Below are 9,874 nucleotides of genomic sequence, written 5' to 3' on the forward strand. Positions count from 1 at the left end.
CACGAGGAGCAGCAGGAGCAGGCGCCCGCCTCCGGGCACCTTTGCCCACCTGCGCAGTAAGCCTGAACCAGGGCGAGGGAAGTCCCGGAGACGTTTGCGCAGGCGCCCTCGGTAAGACACGCGGGACTCGGCGCGCACGCGGAGCGTTGCATCTCTTTTCCTTCTTGATGGGTGCTTGCTTACAGGGACGAAGGCCGGCAGGTGGAATGCTGTTCCCCACCCCTAAACCAGCCACAGGGCCACATGGAGCATCCTAGCTCGATCTCCAGGTCCAGCTCAGTGGCTGCTTCCAAAGACTCCCTGGAGCATCTCCTTGGCTCTCCTTTAGCCAGCAAGATGCCTGCCCTTCTCCCGTGGGGCTGAGGTGGATCTTACCCTTCTGTTAGGCTGTGCTTATAGACCCTGTCCTCTTGGACCAACCCCCAAGGAGAACTTACCTGCGGTGCTGCCCTTTGCTGTCTAAGCATAAGTATTTGACTAGTTTCCAGAACGAAGTACAAACAATTCTTCCAGAACTTTTCTTGAATATTCCTCTTTCTCTAGGACAGCGGTTCGGACTGGGGGGCAGCAGCAGATGGGGACACATTGGAAACGCAAATTAGCGGGCCCCGCCGTAAACTTACTGAATCAGTCTCTGAAGGTGGGGTCTAGTCATCCTTTGTTTGTTTTTAAGATTTTATTTATTTCAGAGAGAGCGCGATTGAGCACGAGCAGTGTGAGGGGCTGAACAGACCCTAATAATCCGTTTTAATACTACCTGCAGGAAAAATGTGAGAACCACTGCTCTAGAAGGTAAGCACAGTACTGGTTTCTGGACTAGAAACAACACACCTGTTGTTGGACAGATTGAAGACACACCCAATATAATCCTGGTGGTTTCTGTGGCCCAGAGAAGTGTCTAAAGGGGTTGGGTGCGGGCTGCAGGCCTGTGCAGAATGTGGGCTTGGACACTGAGCAGGCCATGGCTCTGGAGTACAGTTTACATTCTGGAGGCTCTTCCCTACAGAACCAAATGGCATAAAAAGAATTTTAATCTTTTATTTGTTTATTTTTTAACATTTTCTTTATTTGCGAGGGGAGAGGGTCAGAGGGAGAAGCAGACTCCCCTCTGAGCATGGAGCCTGATGTGGGCCTGGATCCCTGGGACTACAGGATCATGACCCCAGTGGAAGGCAGTTGCTCAATCAATGGAGCCACCCAGATGCCGCAGAGTTTTAATCTCTTAACTCTTCTAATCTTTAGTTTTTCAACTCTCATTCCTGAAATCACACTTCTCAAATTATTTTTGAGAATAATATATCCCAAATTATTTCTGATCTCAGGATCTTTGCATAAATTGCTCCCCTTATGGGGAATACCTTCTCCCCCTGCCAGCCTCTTTTTTTTTCCTCTTCCCCTCATTTTTCCTTGAATTGCTCCTATTAATTCCCCCATGTCTGAATATAAGGTAGGGATATTCTCCTTAAAGATCCTACCTTAGGGGGCCTTTTCTAACACCTCTTTTCATCCCCATCCAAATAGTCTCCGTTATTCTATCTCAACATACCCTCTCCTTTTCCTTCATTTTACATTGTCTCAAGTTAAAATTACAGATTTGGGTGTTAATTTTTCTAATGACCCTTTCCCCGCTGTATCCTAAGACTTACAAAGGGTATGTCTGTCTCTTTACTCTTGTACCCCAGCAGCACCTACTGTAATAATTAGCACATAGTAGGTTCTCAACAAGAAGTAGTTGAGTGAATGTAGTCACCTCAACCCTTCTGTCAAATCCAGGACACTTGTTCAGAACTCTGTGTGATGACCGTGTGGACAGCAGAAGGAGAGGGCCTGGCCTCACTCACCCCTTGGCTGGTGCTATGCCAAGGCAGGGTGTAGCATCTAATGGAGAGGACTATGGCCATTGGCACATAAAACGTGTGAAACAACCTTCACTTTTTTCCCCAAATATACTAGAAGGAGGGTGACTTTTTTTAGGAAAGAGTAAAACTACTACTTGAGATATCTGGATCTTTATTTATGCCCTGTTCCTTCCTCTTTTTCTCTCTGTCTCTACACCATGCTTGTACACACACACACATACAGACACACACACACACACATTCATTCACCATGATAACTGATAGACAACTGATATTTTCCCCAGTACTATTTCAATAGGATGTTGGCTCTGTTTTAATTCTTGGCTAAGAAGATTACCAGACCATGTGACATGGACCAAAAAATCATTTATTTACTCATTTACCATTTATTCAATAACTATTTTTTAAGCATGAAATCTTTCCCTTTGCAAGACACAGATGGAGCTAGAGAGTATAATGGTTAGTGAAATAAGTTAGAGAAAGACAAATACAATCTGATTTCACTCATGTGTGGAATTTAAGAAACATAACAAGCACAGATCAAAAATAAGAGAAATCAGAAAGTAGATGCTTAATTATAGAGAACTGATGGTTACTAGAGGGGAGTAGGTGGGGGATAGGTGAAATAGGTGATGGGGATTCAGGAATCCACTTGTCACGATGAGCCCTGGGTGAGGTATGGAATTGTTGAATCACTGTATTGTGCACCCAAAACTAATACAACACTGTATGTTAACTAACTGGAATTAAAATAAAAATCACTTAAAAATGATTTTAAGATAACTTTTAAAATTAGTTAATTAATTTTCAACATTCATGTGTAATTAACATACAGTGTTACATTGGTTTCAGGTGTACGATGTCAGGATTCAGCAATTCTGCACATTACTCAGCCCTCCCGAAGATGAGTGTACTCTTAATCCCCTTCACCTGTTTTATCCATCTCCTCATCTACCTCCCCTCTGGGGACCACTACTTTGTTCTCTATAATCAGGAGTCTGTTTTTCTGTTTGTCTCTTTTTGCCTTGTTCATTTGTTTTCTTTCAATAACTGTTGAGTGCTTTCTGGATAGCATGGTGCCAGGCACTCGCTTTGTTTTAGGCATTGAGGCAGACGATGCTGGTTACCTTCCAGTGTTCATTTTGTCATTCTTTACTAGTCAACACTGACCTTGCTTAGGTGGCAGTGTGTTCAGTCTAAGAAGAAGAAGAAGAAGAATTCTACTAGCCTCTCGTGCAACTACAGCTTGTCGTGTGGCACAGTTCCATCCAATAAGACAAATGATGGTCAGAACTGTCTGAGAAGGTTTTGCGTTCCTGCCCTCTGCGCGGGTCCTTCTTCCTGCTTGTGTCAGGGCAGGAATGCTGGAGTCAAGGCCGCCATGCTTCAACTATGATTTCCCTAAGGCAAAGAGCCAACAACCACCAGCAGCCACCCTCTTCCAGACTGCTTAGGGCATGAGAAAAAAATCAGCCACAAGTTTTGCTGATGCCACAGGTTAACCAGGTTTCCCATTACTCAAGAATGATCAAAATCCCTGGTTTGAGGATATAAACATGAACAAAACAATTCGTAGTCTTAAGGAGCTCCTAAAGGAGAGACATTGGAAATCAACACAGGAAACCCCAGAGGACAACATGCTCCACAAGGGCCCACTGGTTGCAGGTGGAAGAAGTGAATGAGGACTTAGAGGTAAGAGGAGAGCCCAAGGAAGGCTTCACAGAAGAGGAAAGTCTTGTGTTGTGTGTTTAAAGAAAAAGAAACGTTGGGATGTTCCAGCAGTGGCTGGCAGCACCATGCAGAACCAGCCCACTAGCTCCAACTCCTGGTTCTGCTGCTCACTCAGGCGCCTCGTTGCATGTGAACTGCAGACAGGCACGCAAATTTATCTTTTTGATTTCGTTCCCAGTGCCTGGCATTTAGAAGAGGCTCAAAATACACTTGCTGAATTGAGACCTCTCTGAAGTCCCATAGAACCAGGCACCTTCTACCATATTTTATTTCATGGTTATGCTAATAATTTATAGCCATTTACCCCCTCTAGAAAGCATATGGCACAAGGGGGCATCCATTGGTATCTGAGGTAGCTCGAATGCCTAGAACCGTGCCTAGCACACAGTAGGTACTCAATAAATTCTTGTTGCATGAATGAGCACCAAGTTTTCTCATCTATAAAATGTAGATAACTATAGCTATCAAAAAGGATTGAGTGGATAAGAGAAAAATGCATTTCAAATGTCTTGCCCTGAACTTCTCACATGGGTAGCTGTAACGATGCTTTTGTCTTCTGTAAAACTTGGAGACCCATTCCTAACATAGCCACAAGCAGCAACACCTGAGGTCAGCAGCCTAGTCTGTTCTTAGACCTGAGACTGGTTTGAGCATTTCTCGGGGCCAGTGTGGCAGTTCCAGCAGGGAAGTGTTCGCCTGAAGTACTGGAAAGTCTGTCAGGAGAGAACTGGTCCCGGGAAAGAATTTCTCTAGGGGGGGGAAAGTCAGTATTCACGAACTTGATTCAAAAATCAGTGAGCCCTGATGCTCAGACGGTCTTTAGGCCCAATACCCATAGATTCTGCTTGAGGTTCAGGAAGGGTGACCCACAAAATAAGAGGGCTGTTTTGTTAAAATATCCCAGACTATGTGAGCCCTGGGTTCTGCTGCCTTATTAGCAAACTGCAGCAGTTGCTGTCTGGACAGGAGAAGTGGGAGGATGTGACACCATGGGTGCCTTGGCCTTCTGAGGCTGATCTGGCAGCAAGTGGCAGAGCAGTTGAAATAAATATGTGAATGATAGCGGAACAGAACCTTGTTCCAAGCACATGTGATGCCAGGAATAGCTAGGAAGAGATGAAGTCACTGGAGTCTCTACAGAGAAGGTGGGGACAAAGAAACATTGTATTGTGACCCTGTATTTCCCAAGAGATTGGTTATAGTCTCAAGAAATGTTAAACAGGTGACAATAGAGATCGTGCCTTCTAGTTACCTAATTACATACAGTTCTCTCCACACTCTGGTTTGTTGCTTAAGAGAAAAAAAAATCTGTTCTTTCTCTTAAAAATTCTAGAATAAACAGTTTTTTTTAAAGAGTTATTTATTTATTTATTTATTTATTTATTTATTTGACAGAGATCACAAGTAGGCAGAGAGAATGGAAGGGAAGCAAGCTCCCTGCTGAGCAGTGAGCCCAATGCGGGGCTCGACCCCAGGACCATGACCTGAGCCGAAGGCAGAGGCCTTAGCCCACTGAGCCACCCAGGTGCCCCTAGAATAAACATTTTAAACACAAAAGTCCCTGGGTGCCTGGGTGGCCCAGTCGGTTAGACATCCAACTTTTGGTTTTGGCTCAGGTCGTGATCTCAGGATCATGAGATGAAGCCCGGTGTAGGGCTCCTTGCTGAATGTGGAATCTGCTTAAAACTCTGGCTCCTTTTCTCTCTGCCCCTCCCCGCTGTGCTCCCTCTCTCACTCGCTCTTTTAAGTAAATAAATAAATCTTATAAAAATAAAAACAAACGGTCCTACTTTATTATTTCCCCAAATCACCCTGGAAGCCTTGGAACTCCTCTGCTATTTTATGCTCAAAGGCTTATGCCAATAACCACCAAAACCTTGGCTTCCTTACTGCACAGGTCTGCTTTGGCCTCCAAAGCTAGGAAAGAGTCCTTAGATTTGTGCTCATTTGGGTTTGTTGTTGTGTATACAGAGCCATAGGAACATTGCCTCTGTCCACGCAGGTTGTGCTCCCCATGACCCTAATCCCTGCCATAACCCAGGCTGTGGTGTGGATCATGAGCCCTGAGGTTGTACCGCATCAGAGTCCTGGGTCACAGCGTATGGTCTGCAACTTCTGTGGTTTTCATGTTTTGGATAAAACTTCAAAGTCAAAGACATTGGGTGATAAGGGCTCCAACACTTTAAAGTGATTTAAGACAACCCTGTAAGCTTCCTAAAAGATGCAGGAAAATGGTGACCACCTCTTAAGCCCCTCCTGGCTATATAAGATGGGCCAACTGAAAATCCTGTGCGAAGGCCCCAGGGTGCCTGCTACAAGAGGATTGTGCTGTCGCATTCACTGGGTCCACGCTTCCTCAGCTATAGGAACTCTGGGTCTGCCTCCCCAGGTACCGGGGTAAAATATGGGAAGGGAGACCTTGGAGTATCCCCAGGAGTTTGGGGGTGAAGTGTAAAGATAAGAGGCTAACCAAAGCAGCCCACAATGGCAAAGCAGAGAGGGAAGGAATAGGGGACCAGCTTGCACTCATGGCCTTTGGAGCAACAAGGATGCAAGACTTTGCCATGCAACAAGGAGATGCTGCAGAAGCGAGCCAGGCTGAACTGTGCTGGAGGGCTCCTGCTCACCAGGGTCCTCAGAAGGGCAAGGGGCTCTAGCTTGCCAAGTGGGGTATACCACCAGCTGCAGAAGGGGAGAGGGGCCGGTTCCACAGGGAACCCCCGCCAAGGAAAAGGACTGCTATATGCACCCTGATCCCGATGCCCCTATCCTGCCCCAAACTGCACGAGGCAGGTATAGAAGGAAGCTGGTCCTGGAGCCCAGCCTAGGAAAAGGAGGGAAGCTCTGAGGCAGATGTGAGGTGGAAGCTGTGAAAACTTGGTTAGATTTTTTTTAATACTTGAGAGTACTTGGGAAAGGAACTAGAAAGCCGTGGGATCTGCAGGAATTTCATTAAGGATCACATATAAGCCCTTTCCTGAACTCTTACCTATCTTACTGAACTCAGTCTATTTAAAATACTGGTTGCAAATATTTAACAATTCCCTTTATTGGCTAGTCCAAACTTAACGCCTTGCATCTTCATTCGTAGTAGATTTTACTTTGCAGAGAAAAAGAGGACTTGACGGTGGTAGGGGCAGCAGTGGGCTTTCTAACTGGTCAGAACCCTGCCTGGACTCACACATTCACCTCTTCCTGCTGAAGGCATCCACCACATATTGCTGAGGAGCTTCGCTTTGTTTTCTTTTTCTTTTTTTTTTGAACTGCCCTTATCTACCTGAAAGCAGAGCTTCCCAAAGAATCCATTAGTTATAAATCGGTCCCATCTCCAGGAATTTAGCAACCACAAAAGATAGACTCCTATCACTGGAGAGGAGAGTTTGGCTCAGGAATAAGCAATCACCTAAACAAACATTTTCACAAAATTGCCATTTATCTTTTCCTAAAAGTCATTTGTTTTCTTAGGGCGCCCTTCTCCCCACCGCCTTCTCTTGTTATATAAACCCAAATTCTGCCTCCTTGAGTCATGTTTTTCTGTGAATTCCTGTGTATGTGAATAAAAATCTTTTTTGCTAATCTGTCTTTTTGGCAGTTTAATTTGCCAGCCCCCATGAAAAGCACTGGAGAGGATAGAGGGAAAGTTTTTCCTCCTTGACACTGCATTAATCTTACTGCCTTTCTCCCATAACAGGAGAAGAGGCATTTTCCTTACTCAAAGCCAATAACTTCACCTGTGTTCAGGATCCACCCCACTCCTTACTCCCCCTGCCAATTCCTTAGGGACTTTGCCCAACTTACTATTTTTTAAGTAAACGTTTTATCCTAAAGTACTATTGGGTTTATAGAAAAGTTGAAAAGACAGTGCAGGCTGTTTCTATGTATCCCTTAACCAGTGTCCCCTGCTACTGATGGCATCTTACATCACCATTAGACCTTTGCCAAAACTAAGGAACCAGCACTACTATTTACTACAGCTAAGGAACCAACATCAACCAAACTCTACAGTTTATTTGGATTTCCCTACTTTTTCTCTAATGCTCTTTTTCTTTTTTTTTTTTTTAGATTTTTTTTTTTTTTTTTTTTTGGACAGCACAAGCAGGGGGAGTGGCAAGCGTAAGGAGAGGGAGAAACAGGCTCCCTGCAGAGCAGGGGAAGTCAGCCCAATATGGGACTCGGTCCCAGGACTCCGGGATCATGACCTGAGCCCAAGGCAGTGGCTTAACCAACTGAGCCACCCAGACACCCTCTAATGCTCTTTTCTGCACCAGGATCCTATCCGGATATATTAAACTTATTTGTCATACCTCCTAGCATCTTCCGGCCTGTACCAGTTTCTCAGACTTTCCTTGTTTTTGATGACTTTGACAGTGTTGAAGAGTGCTAGTCCAGTATTTTGTAGACTGTCCCTCAATTGGGATTTGTATGATGTTATTTTCTTGGTTAGTCTGGGATTAATGGGTTTTGGAGAGGAAGACCACAGAGGTGAAGTACCCTTCTCATCACATCGTATTAAGGGTACACATTATCGACCCATTACTGTTGATGTTAACTTGACCATCTGACTGACGTGGTGGTTGTTAGGTTTTTCCACCGTAAAGTTACTCTATCCATCTTCCCACTCCAGACACTATTTTTCGGAAGCACAGCCAACATTCGAAGTATGTGGAATGAAGCTCTACTTTGGAGGCATAAGGGTCTACATCAATTAGTTGAAATTCTTCTATGTGAGAGATAGGTCTTGTCTTCCCTGTTTATTTTTTCAATCACTTATATCCGTATGGGTGGTGGATATTTACTTTATATTTTGTAATAATCTAGTATTATGTTATTTATTTTGTTGATCCCATTGTTCCAGCTTTGACTGCTGGCAGTTCTTTCAGGCTGGTGCCTGTGTCCTTGTGGTAGTTGCTTTTGTATTTTTGTTGTTGTTGTTTAGCACTTCTTTGCTTTCTAGCCGTACAAGATACCCCTAGTTCACTTTGTGTATTTCCTGCCCTCAGCCCTTTCTCCATGGAGCCTCGGTTCCTTTCATTCAGAAACCAAGATCTGGGTGCTGGGCGTGCTTGTTATCCATTTACTTCTCTCTCTCTTTCTTATTCTTTCAACTTCATCTACTCCCTCTCTACAGGTTGTTTCTCCTTAGCTGCCAAGGTAGGACCGTATTCAAGTGCTACCTCATTCATCCTTCCCCATCCATGTCTCCCACTAGCAAGCTCCCTAGTTCTCTTTTCATTTCCATTTAAGCTCCTGGCATGGTCACGTTTTATATGAATTTGAAAATGTAACACAAGAGATTAATAAAGTGTCAACTCTTGCACAAAATATGAAATACATGCAAATATGAAAAATGGCCAGGTACAGCACAACTTCAGAGCTGGCAGTCTGAGGAAACTGGGCCATCACCACAAGAGTGGGCCAAACAGACATCGCCGACACTGATGGAGCACCCAAAGTGGGCAGCTCTCCCAAGTCCAACTCCTGACAGTCTACGATGTGGGCATTTGCTGTCCTCCCTGTTTTACAGGTGAAGAAACAGATGCAGAAGTTCAGTGATTTATTCAAGTTGACACAGGTAGAAGTGACAGACAAGAGACATAAGCCTCAGCAGTTGGAACCCATCTTCTTCACCTCCACTCCTCCACACAAGGCACCCATTCCCCTTTGTCAGTAAGAACACCACTGTTGTTAACTTGTGTCAGAAATTTGGAGAGTGACTTTCGTGACTGGTTTCCTGTTGCTGCTATGACGAATTCTCACAAACATGGTGGCTTAACACAGCAAACTTACTCTTACGGTCGGGAGGTCTGATATAGTCTGGTACAGGTGCAGGAAGTCTGGAGTTCATTTTTACTGGACTAAAGTTAGGTTGTCAGCAGGACGCGTTCCTTCTAGAGGCTCTGAGGGGGGAATCTGTTTCCTTGTCTTTTTCACCTTCTAGTGGCTCCCTGTATTCTTTGGTTTCCTCCATCTTCAAAGTGACACTCTAGCCTTTGTGTCTGTCACCACATTGCTGCCTTCTCTGACTCCTCCTGCATCTCTCCAACAGGAAGCTGTGATAATGTTGGGCCCACCTGGAAAATCCTGAATAGTCTTCCCATTTCAAGATCCTTAATTTTATCACACGTGCTAAATCCCTTTTGCTAGATAAGGTGTCCTTCACAGGTTCTGGGCATTTTATCATGGATAATGTCAGAGGCACTACTCAGCCCATCACAGTGACTACTGGTTTTTTGTTTTGTTTTGAATTCACTGATAGAATAATGTAATTCTCTTTTCCTAGCCTA

At 44.6% G+C, this 9,874-nt stretch overlaps 1 long non-coding RNA gene across 1 annotated transcript; it reads left to right on the forward strand.

Annotated features, from left to right (window-relative positions):
• The first annotated feature begins 8 nt into the window (after positions 1-8).
• Positions 9-4,946, forward strand: LOC131840250 (uncharacterized). Its single transcript, XR_009357294.1, has 2 exons — positions 9-111; positions 690-4,946. It is a non-coding gene; the product is annotated as an uncharacterized LOC131840250 (long non-coding RNA).
• The last annotated feature ends 4,928 nt before the right edge of the window (positions 4,947-9,874 follow it).

This window comes from Mustela lutreola, chromosome 9 (genome assembly GCF_030435805.1).
Source record: "Mustela lutreola isolate mMusLut2 chromosome 9, mMusLut2.pri, whole genome shotgun sequence".
Taxonomy (NCBI): Eukaryota; Metazoa; Chordata; class Mammalia; order Carnivora; family Mustelidae; genus Mustela; species Mustela lutreola.